General features: G+C 42.5%; 1 pseudogene; it reads left to right on the forward strand.

Moving 5' to 3' along the window:
• The first annotated feature begins 7,981 nt into the window (after nucleotides 1–7,981).
• On the forward strand, nucleotides 7,982–21,866 carry LOC144770881 (trypsin-like; annotated as a pseudogene).
• The last annotated feature ends 3,098 nt before the right edge of the window (nucleotides 21,867–24,964 follow it).

Here is a 24,964-nt window from a genome sequence, read left to right on the forward strand (position 1 = left end):
TCCAGTTATTTGAAAGAGTAAGGCCAGCCAGTGAAGCGCCTCTATCAGATAGTCTGTAATATGCTGTCCATTCTAGTCCAGTTCCTCCTCAGCAGTGTTGGGCAGAGAAGCCCAGAATACCATGCTAGTATAATGCTTCAGCAGAGCAGGCTTAGGATTGGCAGCAACAGGAGGTTTTGTAGTAACCCAGGCCAGCAGACAGCCACCCTTGGAAGAGGAGTGGAATCAGGGATCGTATGCTATGAAAAAGATGCCAAACAGTTGAAAAATGCTGCAGAATATTAAGACATAAGGCAACTAAAACTCCAGGAAAGAAAAGTTTTAAACTACCTTGAGCACAACAACCTTGTATACTGTGGTGAGCTACACAACAAGGAACCAGTGATTCCTCATTCTCTCTCCATTTTAATTCAACATATAGAAATGGTATCACAAATCTAAGGATATGCACGAGATGTGTGGTGTAGTCTACTGAAGGACTTTGAAGTTTGTATCATTTCACTGAGGTGTATAGTTGTCCTTTGCTTGGCATCCCTTGGTCACTCCATTTCCCTTTAATGTCAGTGTGTGGGAATATAGTAGGGTTGCTCTTACTTTTCTCTATGGATATTGTGATTAATGACAGGTTAAAGTTGGTTATTATAACATGAACAAATGTACCGCTGAGTGAACAAATACTTGGACAGCTGTATGACTTTGAGCTGTATTGTGCATATTATGGTGACCAGAATTCAACCAATCATTCAGTCGGTTGTTAAGCGCACTACATACCCATGAGGGTTTCAAGGCGTTGGGGGGGAGTGGGGGCCGCTACTGTTCGAACAGCCAGGTCTTTAGTGTCCTCCTGAAGGTCAGCAGGTCTTGGGTCTGTTGTAGGCTCAGTGGGAGGGTGTTCCATGTCTTGGTGGCGAGGTGGCAGAAGGATCTCCCGCCGGTGGTTGTTCTTCGGATGTGCGGGACAGTGGCGAGAGGTCGGCGGAGCGTAGCTGGTGGTTGGGGGTGTAGAAGGAGAGCTGTCTGTTGAGGTAGGCTGGGTCGGTATTGTGAAGTGCCTTGTGTGCGTGGATGAGGAGCTTGAAGGATATCCTCTTGTTGATGTGAAGCCAGTGCAGGTTTCTCAGGTGGGGGGTGATGTGGCCGTGTCGTGGTACATTGAGGATCAGTCGTGCCGAGTTGTTTTAGCACCATTGTTGCAGGGTGATGTGTTAGTGTGGCTTAGGCTGGATGCACTACTGATCTATGAATCATCTGACTATCTGAATGGTTTGCAGCTGATTGATTGTCCCAGAAGTTGTTTCCTCACCCATAGGGATGTGGCAGGCCACCATGGTGTGATGACTTTAAGGGAAGTAACTGGGGTATATAGAACCAGACTGAGGAAGAAAGAGGATGGAGGACACCAATTTCAAGTTAGCCTTTCAGCCACCTCCCTCTGTGCTATTACAGATATAGTGGTCCTAGACATAGAATTCTATACACAAATCTTCAAACAATTTTTAACTCAGTTATTATTCATACCGGAAATTGATTCCTAAAGTGAAAAAGCAAAAAACATAAGAGCCCAAAAACACAGGTGTCCAATATACATATACACAAAGCAGATTATCGTTATTAAAAGTAGAGGAGAGAGCTCTACTATTTATTCATAATAAAAATCTCCTCATATGGCAGTACACAAATGTTACAATATCTACAAATCCAGACAGAAGGGGTTACGGAGAGAAAACAAAGGTGTATTTAGAGTGAAATTCAAGTGCTCGTGCAAAGGATAGAAAGGACCAAGCGGTCAGGGGATATTGATTGGTATGATGACCAAGAAATTTGTTAGCTTAGATGTAGACAGAGCCAGCCCTCAAACGTTAGTTCGTAATGAAGTTTGTAATTGTCTTAGCAAAGGTCCCTTTGCTTAGATGGTTTTTTGATCTTCAAGGAAGGGTTGATGGGCAGGGGCATAAGAGATGCCGGCTCACTGTAGGGAAAAGCTGTCGACGTTTCGACCCAAGGATAAACAGGGCAAATTATATCCTCATGGACGGGTCTTCATCAGGACGGGGCGATGAAGGGGAAAGAGGATAGTTACATTGGATTCATGTAACCCCAGTAGTTAAGTAGGACACCTGTAACACAAATGTAGGGGCTCAGTTTGTTTAAAACCAACAACATGAAAGTTGATGATAAGCACTCCAGAAGCACTCACCCTGTTAGTGGTGTGCCTATATGCCAACTGGACAATTCGTTAAAAGAGAGCCGAGCAAGCGTGCTCTCGAGTACTAGGAGGAAAAAATAAGAAACATAAAGCCATCAGTGCTGTGTTTCTTACGTAGTGATTTGTCAAATACAAAACATGGACTAGACAAAGACAAAACATGAATGAACAGTGTGAAGCTAGCTAATTGGACTCACCCTCGCTCAGTCGGCGAAAAGATGATGAGTTGGGTTTTCTGTGAAGCAATATACACGCTGTGTCTGTGGACAAGAATGTATAATGAACTAAGTGGGTCAACAGTTACAAAGTCGGATTGGTTACATGTAACATCAGGGGATGTTGGTTAGTCATAACATACCTCTTCCGTAGAACTGCGTGGCCTATCAATGGGGCTCTGTCTGTCAATGACTGCTGAGAGAAGCTCGATCAGCGTCAGGTTAAGTACTAGACGTGCCGTCAACGTGCACGCTACTGACATATCACGCTATGGCAGGGGCTGTTGCCTAGCAACATACGTGGCGTGGAATGGAAGACAGACTCTAGGCGTCTTAGAGGTTCGGAAAACATAGTAAACATGGAGGCATTCGCATGCAACGGAACATGATACACATTATATGCCTTATACAGTACATGTTTACAAAGTACATATAAAATATGCATCCTGATCACAAAGTTCCATATATTTTCCAATTAAAGTGCGAGCGTAAACAACAGGTCAAGCAATCAGCCATTGTACAGGGTGGACATTTGTCTTGTTGTTTCTTCGTATTCATTAAGACCCCGATTCACTGTGTCAAATATGTGCATCCATTTGCACTCTCTGAGACTCAGGGTACTGGCAAAGTTCCCACCCCTGATGTTTACCGCTACTTTTTCTAGGATCCACCACCGGAGACTTTCAGGTGGGTGACCGAAGGTCAGAAAATGTTCCACCAAAGGAGCGCCTTGTACTTTGCAGCGTATTCTGCTTACATGTTGCAAAATTCGAGCTTTAACTTTTTGTACGGTCTGGCCCACATACAGGAAATCACACGGGCATTTGATGGCATATATGACACCCGTCGAGTTGCAGTTCGTTTGGTGGCGTAAGGTGTGGGTGTAGTTGTTATGTGTACACTGCTTGATTTCCAGAGTCAAAGGGCAGGCCTTGCAACCACCACATTTGTAATGGCCGACTACTGGTTGGGTGTTCCACAGAGTTGTTTGTGAGTTGCTCGGTCTGCTATGTAGTAGGGATTGGACAACATAGTCCCTGACGCTTTTCCCTTTCCTAAAAGCATGCATAGGGGGTTCTGGGATCCCTATCTCATCTGCCACCAGATGCCAATGACTATTAATAACTCTCTTAATATCATTGCTCCTGGTGTTGAAAGTAGTCACACAGGTCATTCTAGTGTTGGTGTCCTTGTCTTTGGTTTTGGGCTCAAGGAGAAATTCCCTGTGGCAAAACCATGCCTTCTTGCGAGATTTTTTGAGCAGTCTACGGGGGTATCCTCTGTCTGCTAGTCTTTCAATGAGTAAAGACGATTCTGTGAAGTAATCCACCTTGCGGCTACAATTCCTACGTAACCTCAGAAATTGTCCGTAAGGCAAGTTATCTCTGAGGTTACGTGGATGGTGGCTTGAGTAGCGGAGCAGGGTGTTTCTCTCGCTGGGTTTTCTAAAGAGTGTGGTACGCAAGTACCCCTCATCCTGAACTATGCTGATATCTAGGAAGTTGATTTGATGGTTGCTGAAGTCCAGGGAGAATTGGATGTCGTTGGAACAGTTGTTAAGCCAAGTATGAAAATTCTTCAAAAGCTCCTCACTGCCCTGCCATATCATCAGCACATCGTCTATGTAACGACGCCATAGCACGATGTTGTCATGGAAGGGGTTGGTTCCATTAAGTACAAAGGTTTGTTCGTATGCATCCATGAAGATTATGGCCAGGTCTGGGGCAAAGCTTGCCCCCATGGCCACGCCCTTTGTTTGGACATAGTACTCTCCATCGAAATAGAAGAAGTTCTTCTTCATGGCGATCTCAAGGAGATCCAAGATGAAGGCTGTAGGAACTTGGCAGGGTCTTGGCCTCTCGTCCAGGACACCTCTAATGACATCAAGTGCTGCTTCTTGAGGGATGTTAGTATAGAGTGTGGTTACATCCATAGTGACCAACAGATTGTTAGTTTGGTCAAAAGGGTACTCATCTACTAGCTGTATAACCTGCATGGTGTCTCTTAGATAAGCTGTGGTTGCCTCAGCAATAGGCTTCAGGAATATGTCCACATACTTACACAGGGGTTCTAGCACCGAGCCACACCCGGAGACGATTGGTCTTCCCGGGGGTTTCTCCAAACGTTTGTGGACCTTAGGGAGCGTGTAAATGGTAGGTAACCTAGGCTGACTGTTATTAAGGTAGTCGTGTTCGTGTTTGCTTAGGAAGCCATCATCCAGGGCCTTCCTGGTAATAGATTTTATGTCAGCACTTATTTCTTTAGTGGGGTCAGCCTGCAGTTTTTTATAGTTACCCTCCACCCCTAGTTGTGAGAGTATTTCAGACTTATAGTCATCCCTACTTTGAATGACGATCGCCCCACCCTTGTCGGCTGGTTTGATCACGATGTCAGAGTTTTGTTTAAGCGCTTCCAATGCCAATTTTTCTTGTTTGTTGGTATTGAACTTGATATATTTCTTCTTGGCTAATACCTGGTTGATATCTCTCATCACCACTTGCTCAAATGCCAGGATTTTGTTGGACATCATTTGCGCGGGTGGTGTGAAAGTGGACGGGGGCCGTAAACCAGTATTACTGAATACCGGTTTAAAAGGTACTTTGTTAAAATGATGTTTTAACCTTACCTTCCTGAAAAACTGGTGTAACTCCGTTTTCAGATTGAAGGTATTAGGGAGGCTGGTAGGGACAAAGGAGAGACCCTTATCGAAGAAATATATCAAGTTCAATACCAACAAACAAGAAAAATTGGCATTGGAAGCGCTTAAACAAAACTCTGACATCGTGATCAAACCAGCCGACAAGGGTGGGGCGATCGTCATTCAAAGTAGGGATGACTATAAGTCTGAAATACTCTCACAACTAGGGGTGGAGGGTAACTATAAAAAACTGCAGGCTGACCCCACTAAAGAAATAAGTGCTGACATAAAATCTATTACCAGGAAGGCCCTGGATGATGGCTTCCTAAGCAAACACGAACACGACTACCTTAATAACAGTCACCCTAGGTTACCTACCATTTACACGCTCCCTAAGGTCCACAAACGTTTGGAGAAACCCCCGGGAAGACCAATCGTCTCCGGGTGTGGCTCGGTGCTAGAACCCCTGTGTAAGTATGTGGACATATTCCTGAAGCCTATTGCTGAGGCAACCACAGCTTATCTAAGAGACACCATGCAGGTTATACAGCTAGTAGATGAGTACCCTTTTGACCAAACTAACAATCTGTTGGTCACTATGGATGTAACCACACTCTATACTAACATCCCTCAAGAAGCAGCACTTGATGTCATTAGAGGTGTCCTGGACGAGAGGCCAAGACCCTGCCAAGTTCCTACAGCCTTCATCTTGGATCTCCTTGAGATCGCCATGAAGAAGAACTTCTTCTATTTCGATGGAGAGTACTATGTCCAAACAAAGGGCGTGGCCATGGGGGCAAGCTTTGCCCCAGACCTGGCCATAATCTTCATGGATGCATACGAACAAACCTTTGTACTTAATGGAACCAACCCCTTCCATGACAACATCGTGCTATGGCGTCGTTACATAGACGATGTGCTGATGATATGGCAGGGCAGTGAGGAGCTTTTGAAGAATTTTCATACTTGGCTTAACAACTGTTCCAACGACATCCAATTCTCCCTGGACTTCAGCAACCATCAAATCAACTTCCTAGATATCAGCATAGTTCAGGATGAGGGGTACTTGCGTACCACACTCTTTAGAAAACCCAGCGAGAGAAACACCCTGCTCCGCTACTCAAGCCACCATCCACGTAACCTCAGAGATAACTTGCCTTACGGACAATTTCTGAGGTTACGTAGGAATTGTAGCCGCAAGGTGGATTACTTCACAGAATCGTCTTTACTCATTGAAAGACTAGCAGACAGAGGATACCCCCGTAGACTGCTCAAAAAATCTCGCAAGAAGGCATGGTTTTGCCACAGGGAATTTCTCCTTGAGCCCAAAACCAAAGACAAGGACACCAACACTAGAATGACCTGTGTGACTACTTTCAACACCAGGAGCAATGATATTAAGAGAGTTATTAATAGTCATTGGCATCTGGTGGCAGATGAGATAGGGATCCCAGAACCCCCTATGCATGCTTTTAGGAAAGGGAAAAGCGTCAGGGACTATGTTGTCCAATCCCTACTACATAGCAGACCGAGCAACTCACAAACAACTCTGTGGAACACCCAACCAGTAGTCGGCCATTACAAATGTGGTGGTTGCAAGGCCTGCCCTTTGACTCTGGAAATCAAGCAGTGTACACATAACAACTACACCCACACCTTACGCCACCAAACGAACTGCAACTCGACGGGTGTCATATATGCCATCAAATGCCCGTGTGATTTCCTGTATGTGGGCCAGACCGTACAAAAAGTTAAAGCTCGAATTTTGCAACATGTAAGCAGAATACGCTGCAAAGTACAAGGCGCTCCTTTGGTGGAACATTTTCTGACCTTCGGTCACCCACCTGAAAGTCTCCGGTGGTGGATCCTAGAAAAAGTAGCGGTAAACATCAGGGGTGGGAACTTTGCCAGTACCCTGAGTCTCAGAGAGTGCAAATGGATGCACATATTTGACACAGTGAATCGGGGTCTTAATGAATACGAAGAAACAACAAGACAAATGTCCACCCTGTACAATGGCTGATTGCTTGACCTGTTGTTTACGCTCGCACTTTAATTGGAAAATATATGGAACTTTGTGATCAGGATGCATATTTTATATGTACTTTGTAAACATGTACTGTATAAGGCATATAATGTGTATCATGTTCCGTTGCATGCGAATGCCTCCATGTTTACTATGTTTTCCGAACCTCTAAGACGCCTAGAGTCTGTCTTCCATTCCACGCCACGTATGTTGCTAGGCAACAGCCCCTGCCATAGCGTGATATGTCAGTAGCGTGCACGTTGACGGCACGTCTAGTACTTAACCTGACGCTGATCGAGCTTCTCTCAGCAGTCATTGACAGACAGAGCCCCATTGATAGGCCACGCAGTTCTACGGAAGAGGTATGTTATGACTAACCAACATCCCCTGATGTTACATGTAACCAATCCGACTTTGTAACTGTTGACCCACTTAGTTCATTATACATTCTTGTCCACAGACACAGCGTGTATATTGCTTCACAGAAAACCCAACTCATCATCTTTTCGCCGACTGAGCGAGGGTGAGTCCAATTAGCTAGCTTCACACTGTTCATTCATGTTTTGTCTTTGTCTAGTCCATGTTTTGTATTTGACAAATCACTACGTAAGAAACACAGCACTGATGGCTTTATGTTTCTTATTTTTTCCTCCTAGTACTCGAGAGCACGCTTGCTCGGCTCTCTTTTAACGAATTGTCCAGTTGGCATATAGGCACACCACTAACAGGGTGAGTGCTTCTGGAGTGCTTATCATCAACTTTCATGTTGTTGGTTTTAAACAAACTGAGCCCCTACATTTGTGTTACAGGTGTCCTACTTAACTACTGGGGTTACATGAATCCAATGTAACTATCCTCTTTCCCCTTCATCGCCCCGTCCTGATGAAGACCCGTCCATGAGGATATAATTTGCCCTGTTTATCCTTGGGTCGAAACGTCGACAGCTTTTCCCTACAGTGAGCCGGCATCTCTTATGCCCCTGCCCATCAACCCTTCCTTGAAGATCAAAAAACCATCTAAGCAAAGGGACCTTTGCTAAGACAATTACAAACTTCATTACGAACTAACGTTTGAGGGCTGGCTCTGTCTACATCTAAGCTAACAAATTTCTTGGTCATCATACCAATCAATATCCCCTGACCGCTTGGTCCTTTCTATCCTTTGCACGAGCACTTGAATTTCACTCTAAATACACCTTTGTTTTCTCTCCGTAACCCCTTCTGTCTGGATTTGTAGATATTGTAACATTTGTGTACTGCCATATGAGGAGATTTTTATTATGAATAAATAGTAGAGCTCTCTCCTCTACTTTTAATAACGATAATCTGCTTTGTGTATATGTATATTGGACACCTGTGTTTTTGGGCTCTTATGTTTTTTGCTTTTTCACTTTAGGAATCAATTTCCGGTATGAATAATAACTGAGTTAAAAATTGTTTGAAGATTTGTGTATAGAATTCTATGTCTAGGACCACTATATCTGTAATACTTGATACCCAGGTCCTAGGACTCATTTCGGGTTACCCCATATATAATAACGACCTCCCTCTGTGCAGCAGATGATGAGGGGTATTTAGGCAGTCGCAAAAGGAAGGGACTTAGTGGGTGCAAAGTTTACACAAGGATTTCTGAAACACATTAAGCTATCTTAATTAGACTACTAATGTGAGTTCTAACCCATGCAATCCCTGGTCCAGGTATATTAATCATCCAAGCTATTGTAGGAGGACTGAAGGGTGACTATTGGTTTGGCCAACATTTTTATATCAAGCTGGCAAGTCACACAAATAAAATCACAGAAATAATCACAAGTGTTTATTTAACCTCTATAAATGTACACTTAAAGCAGAAGTTCCTACATAAAGCAAGCCACAAGTATTTTTGAGTTGTCTAGAGTACTTTAATAGTTTTAAACAGAGGCAGCATTTCTATCTTAAAGAAATTGAGTACAGAGGGGTTGACACAAAGTACTATTTAAGTACCATCTCCTTGCTCCTCCATCACCTCTGCATACACAGACATGACAAGCATTCTTCACTGAGAAGGCTGGCAACCCTCCTACAGGTCTTCCAAGAAGACAGGGACACCGAGTGAATGCTCACAATCATGCTTAGAACCCTCAGAGTGAGCGGCACACCATTGGCACATACAGGCAGATATGTAATAGTGTGCATGATAAATACTTCTCAATCAAACATGAGAGAACAAGCTTCCCTCCCTTGCAGAATGGGTAGAGCCCTCCATCAGCAATGCAGCACCACTCACTGATCAGCAATAGTCAGGCTTGCTTGTGCAAGTTTCCCAAGCTTTGCATCTTCTAAGAAGAAGTATACCATAGCATTCATCAACACACACAAGTGGCAACAGCAATGCATGCTTGTAGCAGTCATGGAACAGATACCATATGGGCAGGCATGGAAGCTCCCTACTTCATTCAAGAGGTGCAGCAGAATAACAGCAGTGGAAGCATCCCTCCTTGACACTACAGCAGTAGTATAAACGTCCTACTCTCACAGAGCCGGAAAATCACATGACGTATCAGAGAAGCCTCCTCTCACAAATAACAATTACAGCACAGTCTGTAGCATCAGTGCAAACACCCTTGCCTGTTTGATGTGTATATTTCAGTATGGTCGCAAAGCTCGGTAAATGCATCGAAGGTTGAGCAACTGAAATGGTTAAGTATGGTCAGTTGAGGATAGACATCCGTCATTTCAGTGCCAAGATGCGCCTAGGGTGAAGGTGTGTTTACAAGTGCATGTTATGTCATGTTATGGTGGACCTTTCAATTTCTATGTTGATACTTGAGTAAATGAATGGAGAAGTGGGTGATGATGTCAATAGGAGCATGAATTTATGCTTTGAGGAATGCTGATCTTAGGTGGATAGACATATCCAATGTCACCTATTTTTCCATCTGCGTCAATTGGAATACTTTTTTTGGGATATTCCATCGATGGTTCTATAGGGTTACAAAATCTGCATCTTCTGAGTCCTTCATACATTGCATATTAAAATCTCCAGTTATGAGCAGCATTGCTGATGGATATGTATTGAGTACATTTGTAAGTATTTGTGCTATTTGACTTTTTTGTGAGAGGTGAGGATTTATGCAAATCTTCAGCAACAGTAGGGAGCTGAATGTTGCATTAATAGGAATGTTAGGACAGCACGTGCAAAGATTTTTTGTGGTTGCAAATAGTCTAATTTGCAGAATCGGGTCACTTGTGAACGCAAAAAGGCTTTTTCACATGTGCAAGCCCTATTTGCAATTCTGTAACGTATTACCAAATAGCTAATTGGGATTCCGATTTGCAATTGGCAAGGGGCATGTTTAGGGCATCCCTTCCGAATACCGAATTACAGAGGTATGTGTGAATGTTATGCAATTGAAATGCGGTCGCAAAACATTTGCAGGTGGTAACCCATTCGCAAATGTGAAAGAATGCCCAAGGGACCTCTTCTCCTTTGTGAATGTTTGTAAAAACATGTTTTAAGAGCAGGCATTTGTCTCACGGAGTACTGTCTACTTTTAAAAAATGAAAAGAAAACATTTCCTTTATTTCTTTAACTGCATCCTGCTTTCTAAGACCCGCATACACATGCTAAAAAGCATCATACATCTGGCCCTAAGACTAAAAATTAGTGATTTTTTGTTGAAAGCAGTTTCAAAAGATACAAATATGCTGTATGTTTAAATGAACAAAATGCGATAGTGGATTTTTATAGTGACTTTAGCTGAAATATAGACAACCAAAATAACATCATTGTACCGATATACAGTTAAGGTATGTACATAAAGCTAAGAATGGATTAATAATATGAAAATAGTCAAGGTAAATATAGGTGAAGTTAAATTCCTTAAACCTATCATTACGGACATATACTTAATGCCACTGTTTTTGGTAATCAACAACTTCATTATGACACTATTGTAGCGCAATATTTCTTCCAGAACATTCCGGTCCTTCGCTTACGAAGCACCTTATGAAATAGCTGGAATAACATTGTTTGATTGTGGGAATAACATTGGTTGGGGTGTTTTTAGGTCACGTGGGCTCAAAATGGTGCGATTTACAATTTATGGTAGAACTTTGCCCAATGAATTTCAGTGAAAGAAGCAGGAACCCAACTGGAGCAGTCTGTGAAAATAGCTATACATTTTTTTTGAAAACTTATTTTGGGTCTAGCCATTTGAAATGGGTTGTTTGTGTACATAGATTCATTCTCTTGATTGATCAACCCTACATTCTCTCGGCCTTTGTTTCCAGTTGCCTTCCCTTTCGAAGATGACGACAAAATCGACGGAGGGTACACCTGTCCGGAAAACTCTGTCCCTTACCAGGTGTCTTTGAACTCTGCCTACCACTTCTGCGGTGGGTCTGTGATTAACAGCGAATGGGTGGTCTCCGCCGCTCACTGCTACAAATCGTAAGTCATAGGGCCACACTACAGAAAATTGATTAAAATAATGTTAATTTTTAAAAGCTTTTCACAGCCACCAGCCAACAAAGATTTCATAGCATGGAATACTATCAAACACATGACTGGGCAGCTGAACTTTTTTTACAGAAAAAAATAATTAAATGACATTAAAAAGAAAAAAAAAGCAGTTGGATTAGCCTACTTTTTGGAAAATATTTCAGTCTGCACAGTGTTAAACCAGCATGCCCTTCTGACCTCAAAATGTGTTTAGAATGCATTTTGGTTACGGTGGGTGGCAGATTCGGCACTCGATTACTGTATTATGCAGCCAGTTCACAAAAAGTGCAAATGGTATGTGAGCACTCCATACTAGTCAAAAGTAATACACATTTCAGGAAAAATTTCCAACTTTGTCATGCAACACAGGACGTCGAGCAAAGTTACTGTGTTGTATTGCTTGAAAGGGAGACCCCAGAAATGCTCCATATCAAGTAAGGTGTAACAAATGTCTGTCTACTAGCCCTAGCACACTGTATGCTGCCTAGAACCAATGCAATACAAAACGAAATGGGCAACCCAAACTACCCTTGAGGGCTCGGGAAAAGTAAATGATAAGGTAGAAGTGCCTTCAATGGATTTATTCAAGTGTTCTAATTTAAATTGTTTGTCTAGTTAATTTGTAAGATCAGATGGATGGTTTCCTTAAATGGTAATTAATTCTGACTATTTGATACCTCAGTACACTAGTGTGCAAAGATCACAAAGAGAGACATTTATCAAGCATGATCAAATCATAAATACAAAAGTATGCAAACAAAGTATACAAAAAAGAGAACAAACACAGGTGTATATAAAGAAATATTTGCTTTTATATTAGTCAGATTAGGGTACTTCTCATACAAACAATGTAACAGGAAGGTAGCAGTCTAAATACTCTAAAAACTCAGGGGTCAACTCTTACAATACCCTCCAGTCCTGAAGATGGTCGGAGTTATGGAAAAGTAGAGACCGAAACGTCGACCTATGCCTTTTTCTTCTATAATTTGTTTGTATTCCTATTAAGAAGATAGGTGTTTACATTTGTCACAGAGAAGGCTTCAAATTTAGACTGCTACCTTGCTGTTACATTGTTGTATGAACAGTACCCTAATCTGACTAGGATAAAAGTGTATATTTCTTTGTATACACCTTATTTTATTCTCTTTTTTGTATACTTTGTTTGCATACTTTTGTATTTATAATTTGGATTATGATTGATAAATGTCTCTCTTTGTGATCTTTGCACACTAGTATACTGAGGTATCAAATAGTCGGCATTAATTACCATTTAAGGAAACCATCCATCTGACCGTATAAATTAACTAGACAAACAATCTAAATTAGAACACTTGAATAAATCCCTTAAAGGCACTTCTACCTTATCATAGAACCAATGCAGGCACCCTCACACCATGGTGCAAGGGTGTCTTTGTTACAGAGAAGATTGTTTTTATGCAAGCAGGAACACCCTGCACAAACACAATTCTTAAATGCATATCACTTCTTCTATGTGAGCTGCAGAATACAACACACTTAGAACGAGGAAGTAACGAGGAGACACAAAGCTATTTCCCATCATTATGCCTGATTCAGAGTAGGTTTTTAACACATTCCCATTTTTCTAGCTTTAGTACATCTCTGAATGTGCCACAATGCATGGGAGGATGCAGGGAACGCCCATGCTTCATTCATGGAACACCTTCCCAACGCAAGGTAATGCAAGGCATGTCTATGAACTGCCATGCATTACTTTGTGGGAAAAATCCCACTCAAAGCCACACAAGTGTGATTTGCATGGTTTTCCAAATCACAAATAACATTCTGTGTGACACATCCACAATGCAAAATGTTAGTAAATCTTCCCCTCGATGTATACAGAAACCACCATTTAATTGAGCATTTTGATGGTAATGACCAATCTAATTTAGATCGTATCACGAAGGGGTTTAGAGGTGAAATGTACTTGTTTGGCTGCATATTAATAGCTGTTTTGGCAAACAAGTCCAAGAATTGCAAAGATAATTTCTCCCTTTAAATGTGTGATTCAGAAGTAAATATGATTTACCACTTCTGTACTGCATACAGAGGGTGTAGAAAGCCACTGGCCAAAAGGTCAAGCAAAAATAATGCTAAATCATGATCTTTCTTGGTCAGCCTTGTAGGAACCATGGTTACCCATGGTCTGGCCATGAAATCAGAAACAGGGGAAAGGCAGATTATGGCTGTTTCTGTAGGTAGCAAGCCAGAAGGTCAGGCCGGTGGGCCTATCTACTGTGCAAACTTAGTAGGAAGTGATCATAGCTCATGCATGTTTCAAGATGGCCACCTTCAAGCTATTCACATAATATACTGTGATAAGAAAGCATTAGCCACTGTATGCTCTGTAGTTTTAATACAAACACAAGCACTTTGAAAATACAGGTGGGCAGGATGGTAACCCTTCAATGTCTATGTACTCCCCGAGGCGCTTTACTGATTGTTTGCACAACTACTGAAGAAACATGTCAGGGACTCTTGTGTGATGTGGTGAAGACACACACACTTTTTAACAGTATTGATAACAGCCTTTGTTACATATACATACAGGTCATAACGACAGGGAGGAGTCAAAGGGCGATTCTCCTGCTAACATGTCCAGTTATATGTGGCAAGGCTGTCTTCCACTCAGGGAGCATGCTACAAAAATTCAACTTATGCATTTCTGCAACCAGCCCCAGTGCTATGTTAATATCTATGTAGGCATGAGCCAACAATCTTAAAACCTCTGGTGTGCACATCTAAGCATATTTCCTCATTTCATGACAACCTTGATTAGGAGGGGCAAGATTATGTAGATGGTATAAATTCCAGACCCTTTTTATACCAGCATTTACATATGTCAAAGGTTAGGGTGGTCACCTCACTCCATGACATTGCAGACATTATTTTTCAGTCCTGGGCTTTTCACTTTCAAATAACTGGTATTAAACTTACTCAAATGTGTTAGTTCAATTAGTTCAATGGATGTAAAATAACTATAATACCTAGAATGCATAAGGTTGCCACACAAAAACCCAACACTTCAATCATTGTCCACAATGACATAGAGTGAGGTTGTCACCTTGTCAAAGGTCCTATGTGTCTCCATGTAATTTTCCAACAAAACAACCCATCTGACAAGTCAGAACAAGACCACTGCAAATGCTAACTACGAGTGTAACATTGCACCCCTATAAGCCAGCTCCACAGGTCCACAGCTTTATTTACATTTTTTAAAGGTGAATGATAATGTTCATGATCTGTCTACCTTATATATCAAAGGAATACGTTTTAAGCTTTCAATGCTCCCTCTGTAGCCGTATCTAGGTCAGACTGGGTGAACACAACATTGAAGTTATCGAAGGCAGTGAAGTGTTCATCGACTCCGCCAAAGTGATCAGGCACCCGGGCTACAACTCCTGGACCATTGATAACGACAGCATGCTGATCAAGCTGTCTTCACCGGCCACCTTCAGCGCACGTGTCCAGTCCATCCCCCTGCCCACCACCTGTGCAACAGCTGGAACTGACTGTCTCATCTCAGGATGGGGCAACACCCTCAGCAGTGGCAGTGAGTACACCCTACATAACCATGAGTACAGAATATCTCTTTAGAAATATTATTTGAATTGGTAGTTTTTGGTTGGTAAAATACAGAACTGCAAAAAATGCTAACGTTTCTGTACCTAACATTGGCTATTGCAAATATGACATGCTTGAACGGAATTTAGGGCTAGATGTAGGTAATTGTAATTTACCGATTCGAAAATACCGAGTTTTACCGATTCGGTATTTTTGAATTGGTAAATGCAATGTAGATAAAAAGTCGGTAAAAAATACCGAATCGTTAAGATTCGGTATTTACCGAATCGGTATTTACCGATTCGGTAATTGCCATTCATTCCTATGGGCCTGCAGGCCCATAGGAATGAATGTCAATTACCGAATTGGTAAATGCCGATTCGGTAAAATAGGGAAAGAGTCAAGGGTGGCAGGGTGGCACTTTGACACCCTATTGCACCCCTGAATAGTGCTGGTGTGCACATTTGGCATACATACATGCCCTAAGGGCATGTATGTATGTCACATGACACAGGTGTAAATGCATAGATTTGCATTTACAGAGGAATTCCTTATTTACCACCAACTAATAGTTGGTGGTAAATAACGACTCCTTAAAGCACAAAAGCACTCTTTAAAGTGCTTCCTACATCTCATTTACCGATTCGGTAAATACCGAATCGGTAAATGATGATTCGGTAAATACCGATTTGTTATTTACCAAATAGGTAAATATACCACCTACATCTGAAAAGGCTATTACCGGTCGGTAACGGCCAATTCCGGCCGTTACCGACCAGTAATAGCCTTCCTCCCTCTGGCCCTTCGATCTGCTACACCAAGTGTATCAGAGCAGATATTGTCAGGGTTGTAAGTGGTCAGAAAACCACTAAAGTGTTGACCTTCTGTCAGTGGCTGAAGTGACATCTGAACAGGCTCAAGTCGAAGGGCTGCCACAGCAGAAGTTGTGATGTAGAGGAAAATGTTTTCTTTTCTCCATCACGTTCACTTCTGACTAGTCACCTGCTACTCATGTTTCTCTGATTCCTTAACATTCGAAAAGACTCTCTTGCCCACATTTCTGATGTGTCCAGTGTCAATGAGTCCACAGTTCCTTGAGTCACCTTCTTGCTTTGAGCCCTGGTTTAAGGATTAGGGATCCCCAGTAGTTTTGCAAAGTTCTGAAGCTCAAGAAGCAGTGCCCAGCTTGGATATTATCCTTGATGCCCCCTCCAAAATCAGTGATACAAACCAAAGATGAGAGGATGGCCCAGAATAATCACAGACAAGAGGGGAATTGGTATACTTATGACCTCCTCATAAGGGTGGATTGAGTACACACTGCACCCGCAGCAGCGACTGCTTCCTGTCACCTGTCTGCAGTTGTCCATGCAGCACACAGTACACCAACAGCTCAGGCATTCACCTGTCTCTTTCAGTTTGTTCACTTCTGTGAGCATGGCTTTATGCTCATTTGACCTCATACAAGCATGCATTGGTGGTTCCTCCCTTAGGGTGTTGGGCTGTTGCCCCACTGATTTTTGGCCCTCTGACTCTTACATGTTAATAAATATAATGTAAAGTACACTTAAAATAAGTTAAACTGATTCAAAAAGTGTGACTCACAAGTCAGCATTCAGCCGTGGGTATGGTAGAATCTCTGAAGTGGTTGGAGCTTCAATTAATTAGATAGCCAGGCACACATGGGTCACAGGCAGGCAAGTGTGCATGTTGGGCTGGATGGCTACATTTCTCCGGCCAACCCGACATGTGCACTAGAGGCTTCTCCACTCAGCACATTAGTAAGCTGGGTTGCTCAAATCCACAGTCCCCCAATCTCCTAATGAGCAGTGTGTTTGTCTGCTCAAGCCAATCCTGGCACGGATCTCTTGCTGTGTAACAGCAAGGGATCAGGGTCAGGATTGGCTGAGAGATGTGGTTGCTGGTGCATAGTCTAGGCCTCCAGTGCACAGTTTTTGCACATGGCGCCACTGAGGTGGGAGGTTCTGCCCGTGAAGAAATGATTAATCACTGCAATGGCCATTTCTGCCATTGCTGGACTGCTCTTGGCCACTTCCTGTCTCTCCCTCTCGCCCTCTCGGCGAGGGAGAAGGACAGAGTCAGACCACACCTGTGACCTTACAGTTGCTGTGGCCGGGGAGGGTCAAGTCGAGCCTTGTGTGTGACTGTGATCGCCACCACAATGATCCTACTCCAGAGTCGAGTGGACAGTCAGTGGACTTGGGTCACTAGCAGCCAGTAGGTGGCACCAATTATTGTGTAAACATTTAATATTGTCATTGTGTATGTTAAATGGAAGAGGAACTGGCGAAAGGAAAGCAGTAATGGTGTCTCAGCAAGTGTTTAGTGGTGATGGGAAGGAGAAGCAAGGTGAGGTTTTGTTTGGTAACGTTCGGTGTAGTTGGTGGTTTGGTCGCGTCATCAATAATAAAAATTGTGAGTATGGAACAGTTGAAGAGTTGGTTTAAACGTTCCTCCTGTGTCTCTCAAGCTATACGATTGATGTGCCTTTGTGGCTGTTTCTTCTCCTGTCTGGATACCTGTGGCTTTTGTCACCCTATAAATTATAACTAAACTTCAGTAGACTAAGTCAGCCTCTAACTTCCACTACGGGTCAGGCTTCAGCATTGATTACAGACCAGGAATTCTAGGCCAACAGTATTTACCATATCTGTCCTTTTTAGCATGTTATATAGTGCTAATCATGTGAAAAAAGGAAATTACATATCCAAAATGGTTGGCAAAATAGTCTGTGTTCACTGTGCCCCTTATTTCAGCAAACTGTGAACAAACCACAAAAAAACAGCTATCAGTGGCACAAATATTCTCTGTGCCCTGAGTTGACATTTATGCTTACTGAAAGTTGTGTGTACGTTTTGTAATGTGGAAATCCTAGCTCTACTGGATTTAGTATAGATCAAAGCATACTTTGGGTAACTAGTAAATATATACACACTGCACTGTTTCACCGTTACAGATGATTACACAAGGGGAACACCCAAGTAGAGCGATATCTCCTAAGGTTGACCCTCTGCTGGCATCATCCCCTGGGCTGGTGCTCCAAAACAAATCTGTCTTGTTACGCCTTGCTGGATCTTAGCATGGGCCGCTGCGTGCCAATGTACGCTTCCTTAGCACCGGAGCAAAGCCAAAGTAAATCCAGCCTGGTGACCTAAAGACATGGAGCAATGAGTTACAAAGGCCTTGGAGGTTTTTTAGGTTTTCAATATATATACCATTGCCTTGAAGAATCTCACCGGAGTGTTTTATAATTGTTTCTTCAGTTCTAACTGAGCTGATGGTGATCCAAGGTCATATGATCATTCATTTTGCGTCACCTGACTTGCATAGAAAACTGGGTCCCCATTTGGCCTATCTCTGGAAATGGAGAGTTAAATAAACTAGACTGTGCAGTACGCCCTACTCTGCTGAGTAGAATTTATTTGACAAATGTTTTAGAGGAGAGGGACGCAGTACACATGAGCACTGACTGCACACATCAATGTCAGGAGGCTGCTTGGTTGGTTGAATTTTCATTCATTTACTTGGGGCATGAGACCAAAGGTGCCATTGTAGTATTGTCACTTCGTTTGGCCAACAAGAACAAGGATGCATGGCATGACTTGAACACGTTTAATAACTTGCTCACAGGAGACCTTGCATTGTGCTTTCGTTTTCATTATCAAATGAAATCTCTTCATGAATGTCGATACCTACACAATCTCAACTGCCTTTAACCTTCCTGCTTTCTCAAATTTGCTTGAAAACTTATATCGGGACGGAGGGGGGGGGGACTCCCTGCAAAACCCCGTTATGACAGTTGGGTTCGCTCGCTATGCTCACTCGCAGCAGGTCACTCATCCTGAATTTTTACGCTCACCAGTTTCAAATGTCACCAGTTGTGCACTGTGAGCATGCTTCAATCAACATTATAAATGGTAAAATTTGCATTTATTGTTTTAAACATTCAACCATATGCATCTGGTGAAGAAGATCAAAAAGACTGCAGTGTGTTTTCACTAAATTTCTCTTTCTTTCAAATGCATAAACACATAAACCAAGTAAATGCTTGCAAGGTTTAATGCTCTCAGATTGAGTAACCCTACCACCATCCTCTTCTGAAGCTAACTACCCAGATCTCCTCCAGTGCGTCAAGGCTCCAATCCTCACTGACAAACAGTGCCACGATGCATATCCTGGGGAAATCACTGATAACATGATCTGTGTGGGATACTTGGAAGGAGGCAAAGATTCATGCCAGGTAAGAGGTACCCTAGAGGGGTTTGACTCACAATTTATGTGGCCACACTCATCATTTGGTTCACATATTAAGGAATGATTAATTGTTTGTTTGAGAGCATCAAAACGTCACCAGGAGTGTTTAGAGATTAGGCATTTGCAAATCCAAGGCCAAGGGTAGATTTGTGGGTGCTTTGGCAAAGGGGCTGCTGGGAAAATCAGTAAGTACCCAAAAACGTGTGCATTTGAAGGTATAGTCCCTCTCTGAAATGATGTGCAGCTTTAGCCTTGTTACTGGTAATAGCAAGTATATTTTTTGTAGGGAATTAAGAGGGAACACCTGATACTTAGTGGAGATGTAGTGATATTTTTTTCTAAAGGTAGGTACATGTTAAATAAGACAGGCATACTCAATGACATTTCAAGGACATTCCCTAGGCCAGCACCATTATATCTCTGCAGGTGGAGCACTGGCTCAATGAGGGCAGGATATTAAGATGCAGGTATTTGTGAATTCTAGCTGTCATTGTTATAACAGCTATACACAAAGGATGCAACTCTGCCACATCATCTCTTTTCCCACCCGAGAAAGTCCTACCGTAACCTGAGTATGAACTTTCACCTGCCCTCTGGGTTACTGATTTTTGATAGGCAGACTGGCTGATTAAAGCAGCCGGTCCATCTTTCACTTTGTCAATAGAAACACAGCCTCAATTTCAAAGCTGGACATAGATCCCCTTGCAGGAGTGTGTAGTGAGTGACTGCCCCCATCTCCAGAAGGATGTCTGGGAGGAAGGGGTCCATAGATTATATTACACCCTGTAAAAGGACACTTTTAGGGGATGCACTGTGGACTGGAGCACAGTCAGTGTGACTTCAGCTGTTCCTTTCTCTGTAATACTCCACAAGAAAAGAGGCAAAGTGTTCCATGCAAATGAGGGAGCAGCCCTGGAGACCATGCTGGCACTACATTTGCACTGGACAAACCTGTCCTTTAGAAGAGGTTGCATAAGTGCCTGCAGCTACTTCTGTAATACCATTGTCCTTGGGGTGCAGAAGAAGGGTGCACACGCCCCTTGAGCCCTTGGGGCTTTAACTGTATTGTGGCCCCAAGCCTGGGCCAAATATGTGATACAAGTCACCAGGAAGGCATGAATTTGGGTTACTGTCTCACATGGGTCTTGATGAGTTTGAAAGGTAGAAGACTTATTTATCCTTGAGCCTACTCCATCCAGGACACTGCTTGTCTTGTGTTATCCACCAAACAGAGCATCAGCGTGGAATTGAGTGTCGCCATTGAAAGGGTTATTATTCCAGAGTGTAAAGAGCAAATTAGTGCTATTTTAGGTGCAGTAAGAAATAATGCATTTAATTTCGAATTTCGAACACATGCTTGTTTCCATTCGACTCTATAAGGGCTTGAAATTCTTTAAATTTAAGTGTTGTGTTGGTCTTCATTTTCTGAGTTTCCACGGGGCATATTATCAAGGGTTGTAAATAACATTATCACCGCTTTAGAGTCCATTTTCTGGCAAAAAGAGGCGATAATTATATCGCTTTTTTAACAAGGACATACTAGCGCGTGTTTCCTTGCCTTAGCGCCCGGTTTCCTATCGCCCCGCCTCCCATCGCTAATGAGATGCAAGGTAGGCATGCTTCTTACAACTACATTATAAAATATCACTAACGGTGCTTCGCTGTATTTACAACGAAGCCCCGTCCGGTTTAGCGCTGATTTGTTTCGCGCTAACTGGGCCTTTACGCTGTAATTTAACATCTGTTAAATTCCAGACTAAGGCATACCTAACATGGGGGATGGATTGTGTGGCTAAGACCACAGGCTCTATTATCACGGATATCGCAGTTTTCATGGAACATCGCTGGAAAACCAGCGATGTTCCATGGAAAACACCGCTATTGCTGGAATAATTATCGTCATTGCACTATGCGTTGTTAGTCCAGCGCTAGCATGGCGATAATTTTCAGTAATAAAAAATCTCACGCTAAGCGCAGCCAGCGATAATAATCGCTGCCGCTTGATAGTATGCCCCCACATTCTTAAACCTTGGCAGTACATGTGATTATTGTGCGAGCATGGACTTTGGTGTATTCGTCTCCCTTGATCATTGTCATCTGTTCTGTTGAAGAATTTCCATGCTAGTAAATTGTTTACTTTCTTGCACTTCTGGCTCTACTGAGAAAATATTACCACTTGTAAGATAGAGTAGTAAGGCTGATTGATGTTCAGCATGTTTATTTAAACTCTGTTGAAAGCATCAACATATCCATTAAAATGTTTTTTATTTAAAAATGTCTTCTCTCTGTCAGGGTGACTCTGGTGGCCCTGTGGTCTGCAACGGCGAGCTCCAGGGCGTTGTCTCCTGGGGATACGGGTGCGCTCAGAAGAACTACCCTGGAGTCTAGGCCAAGGTCTGCAACTACAACCAATGGATTGAAGACACCATGGCTTCTAACTAAAACTTTGTGACTTTATGATATCACACTTATAATATACTTATTGTTAGTGAAGCAGTTGATTGAATTAAAGCATCTTAACTCATTTTTTGTCTTTGCTCTCTTCACTATTAGCTTTTTGTAATTTTTAAGACTAGACCTTGGAGGACTGGAATTCCTATTCATATGATGTAATGTACTAATATTTGGCTAAGATAACTGCGAAAATTCATGAAGATTTTTGCAAAAATATGGAGTTCCAACAGGCTGTAGATTTTCTTGCTCACCACCTATTTTAGGAATAAATATTTTATTGAAATAAAATACAGCTACAGCCCAAGTGTGCCAACAAGCGTAGGCACTGTGAAAGACTAAAATATAAAACTTTAACCAACACTGAATATATCACTGAGAGAACACTCCAGCACATATGGCAAGTGTGCAGCTGGGGAAGGTTGAAGGAAGGCACAGAGGGGTAACTCTATATAGTTATAACATTGCAGCAAAAATAGTAATCATGAAGCCCTTAAATGTCTCATTTATATCAGATCCTCTTGTAGGGAGCCAGAAGTCATTTCAGTCTTTACCCCCTGCAAAGTTGCCATCATGCAGAAGTTCTTACTTATCTAGTGGAAGCCCTGGATTGGAATGGGAAGAAATCCATTTGACTAAAGTTTGCAAAATACTCCAAGAAAACTAATATTATCAGTCCTCATGTATCCTCCACAAACTCCTGCTGTGTTCACATATGAATCAATGCAGGGTAGGCTCTTTACCTGCCTTTTCTTGAATTCACTGAGAAACCTCCTTAACCTCTTCATACTCACAGACCACAGAGTCCACCCAGGAGGTCCTCGCTATCACCTCTTGTGTTTACTCTTGATTTTCAGGAATCTTTTTTTTGAAGGCACTGGAGCTGTGTTTATCAAAATTACTTTGTGGCATACATTGAAAGTTATTGTTTTGAAGGTCTCAGAATGCCATTAGATTAAGGGGTCTGTTATCCAACCTCTTTACTTACTTCCCTCTGGTTATCATGCATCCTGCATCATCCACTAATTCAGTCTGTGGTTGCAATCAGGCAACCAATGTCTTTCAATTCTCACCATACCTTTTTCTGTTTATCCTAGTACAGCTTGGGGAATTTTCTGCAAGTAACTACTGTAAATTTGAATAATTAAGTTATTTTTGTGTGCCCACGTTGAAACAATAAGTCAACCAGCAAGCAGTGATAGGACTTATTTGCCCGGCCTACTACAGTGGTGCCTTCCCCCCATCACCTGTCTGCACCACAGGCCCAATCCGTTGGCCAGGCTTTTTAGGATCCAAATGTTAGCTAGGAAGTGTTGTAAAAGGCACCTTCTGGTTAGCGGAGACAATATCCCAGCCAGGCAGAACCTACCACTCCCATCAGGGGCGGATGATTACACACACTGTATAACCTGCGCTCATTCTTGGGTAGCTTAGCACTGCAAAGTCAGTCTTACCACAGAGGTAATGTGCAAAGCATTGGCACAGCACTGAGTCATAATAAATATCTTGAGCGTCACAAAAGAGGCTTCACAACCGATGTATGTAAATAATGTTTGTATTCAACCCACATAAAAATTAACACACATGATTATCATGTATTTCTGGTCATAAATCACACTTGGAAGTATTACTAGCAGTACTAGGCTCAACTATGGTCGAATGAATCAGCAATATGCACACTTGGGAAAGATACTATTTTATACCCCCCCAGAATCCTTATGTGGTGCAACACATTGTCCATCTTAGGCCCTCCCCAGAAATGTGTATAATTCAATACTACACAGTTAGAGGGTACACACTGTCAGACATATGTACATTCACAGAATTATACCAGCTTTTACCACCACCGGGCTGCACAGGGAAAACCAATGTCAAACAAAGTGGTCTTCTGGCAAGAAATCAACCTTCTTACCGGGCACTCAGAGGTGCGATCCCTCAACCAATCAAGGGACCACCCTATTCTGAGATGGGTATGATGGGCCCATGTGCTTTCCCACTGCAGTATAGTATGAAAGTGCCCAGACCCCTAAGGTCAGGAAAAGAGAGTTGGCAAAACCGGAAGGACAAAAAATGAAAAATGTTTTAGGGAAATCCCCCCAAGAAGGCCCATGTCCAACAGGAAGCTAACAAAGTAAGGAGGGAGAAGCAAGAAAGAGGCAATGACAAGCTAAATGAGGCTTCCCTCAAGCCTCAAGGGGTTACAGAAGCTAAAGCAGAAGTCTGAAGTTTCTCTTGTTTATTGGTCACAAAGCCGACAGAAGGCTCATTCATCATGGCCACAGCGGATCACTGCAAGCGTGGTAATTGAATGATCTATAAGTTGTCAAGTGCCTGCTGTACACACCCTAATCTCCAAAAATCCAGTAGTCAATTAAAATCTCACCCTCCGAAATCACACACCAGTCCCTGAAGAATAAGGCACTGGTGAGGGATTCAGATGAGAAAGGGGAATATGAAGAGAAATGCCTGCCTGCCAATTCAGCAGAGCATCTTATGTTGTCTAAGTCTTGAATCATCATGTTCACCTTGGTGTCTTCTCTGTCCTCACTAGTTTAACTGGACAAATCAGCAATAAACGTATATACATAAACTCTGATCTAGTCAATGTGTTAGCTACCTGACACATGTATCCTTTGTATGCCTAATTCCACTTCATCCTGTACCTGTTGGCATCATGCTTCTCTGTTGCCACATTCAGAAATATGATCATTAACCTCCCCTTCTTAGCCAAAAAGTGTGCCCTGTTACAACTCAACCAACACAGAGAGGAATTCAACAGCACACTGCACCGACAACACATTCAGATCAGTTTTCAGGAAAGGCTGCAGCACAGAAACCGCCTTGCTCAATATTTCAGATGACATCCACAGATCTGTGGACGAAATAGACTCATGCCTCTTAATCCTACTTGACCTGTCGGCGGCATTTGATATAGTAAATCAACGAGCTTTACCTGAACCTCAAAAACTGCCCTGGCATCAATGGCACTGGTAGGACGAGATAATTCTTGTCCTACCCGCAACATCGTTCTCAAAAAATGCTTTCTCGGCTGTAAGGGCCTAACTTAGGATAAAATATTAATTTAAAAG

Source organism: Lissotriton helveticus, chromosome 7 (assembly GCF_964261635.1).
Source record: "Lissotriton helveticus chromosome 7, aLisHel1.1, whole genome shotgun sequence".
Lineage (NCBI taxonomy): Eukaryota > Metazoa > Chordata > Amphibia > Caudata > Salamandridae > Lissotriton > Lissotriton helveticus.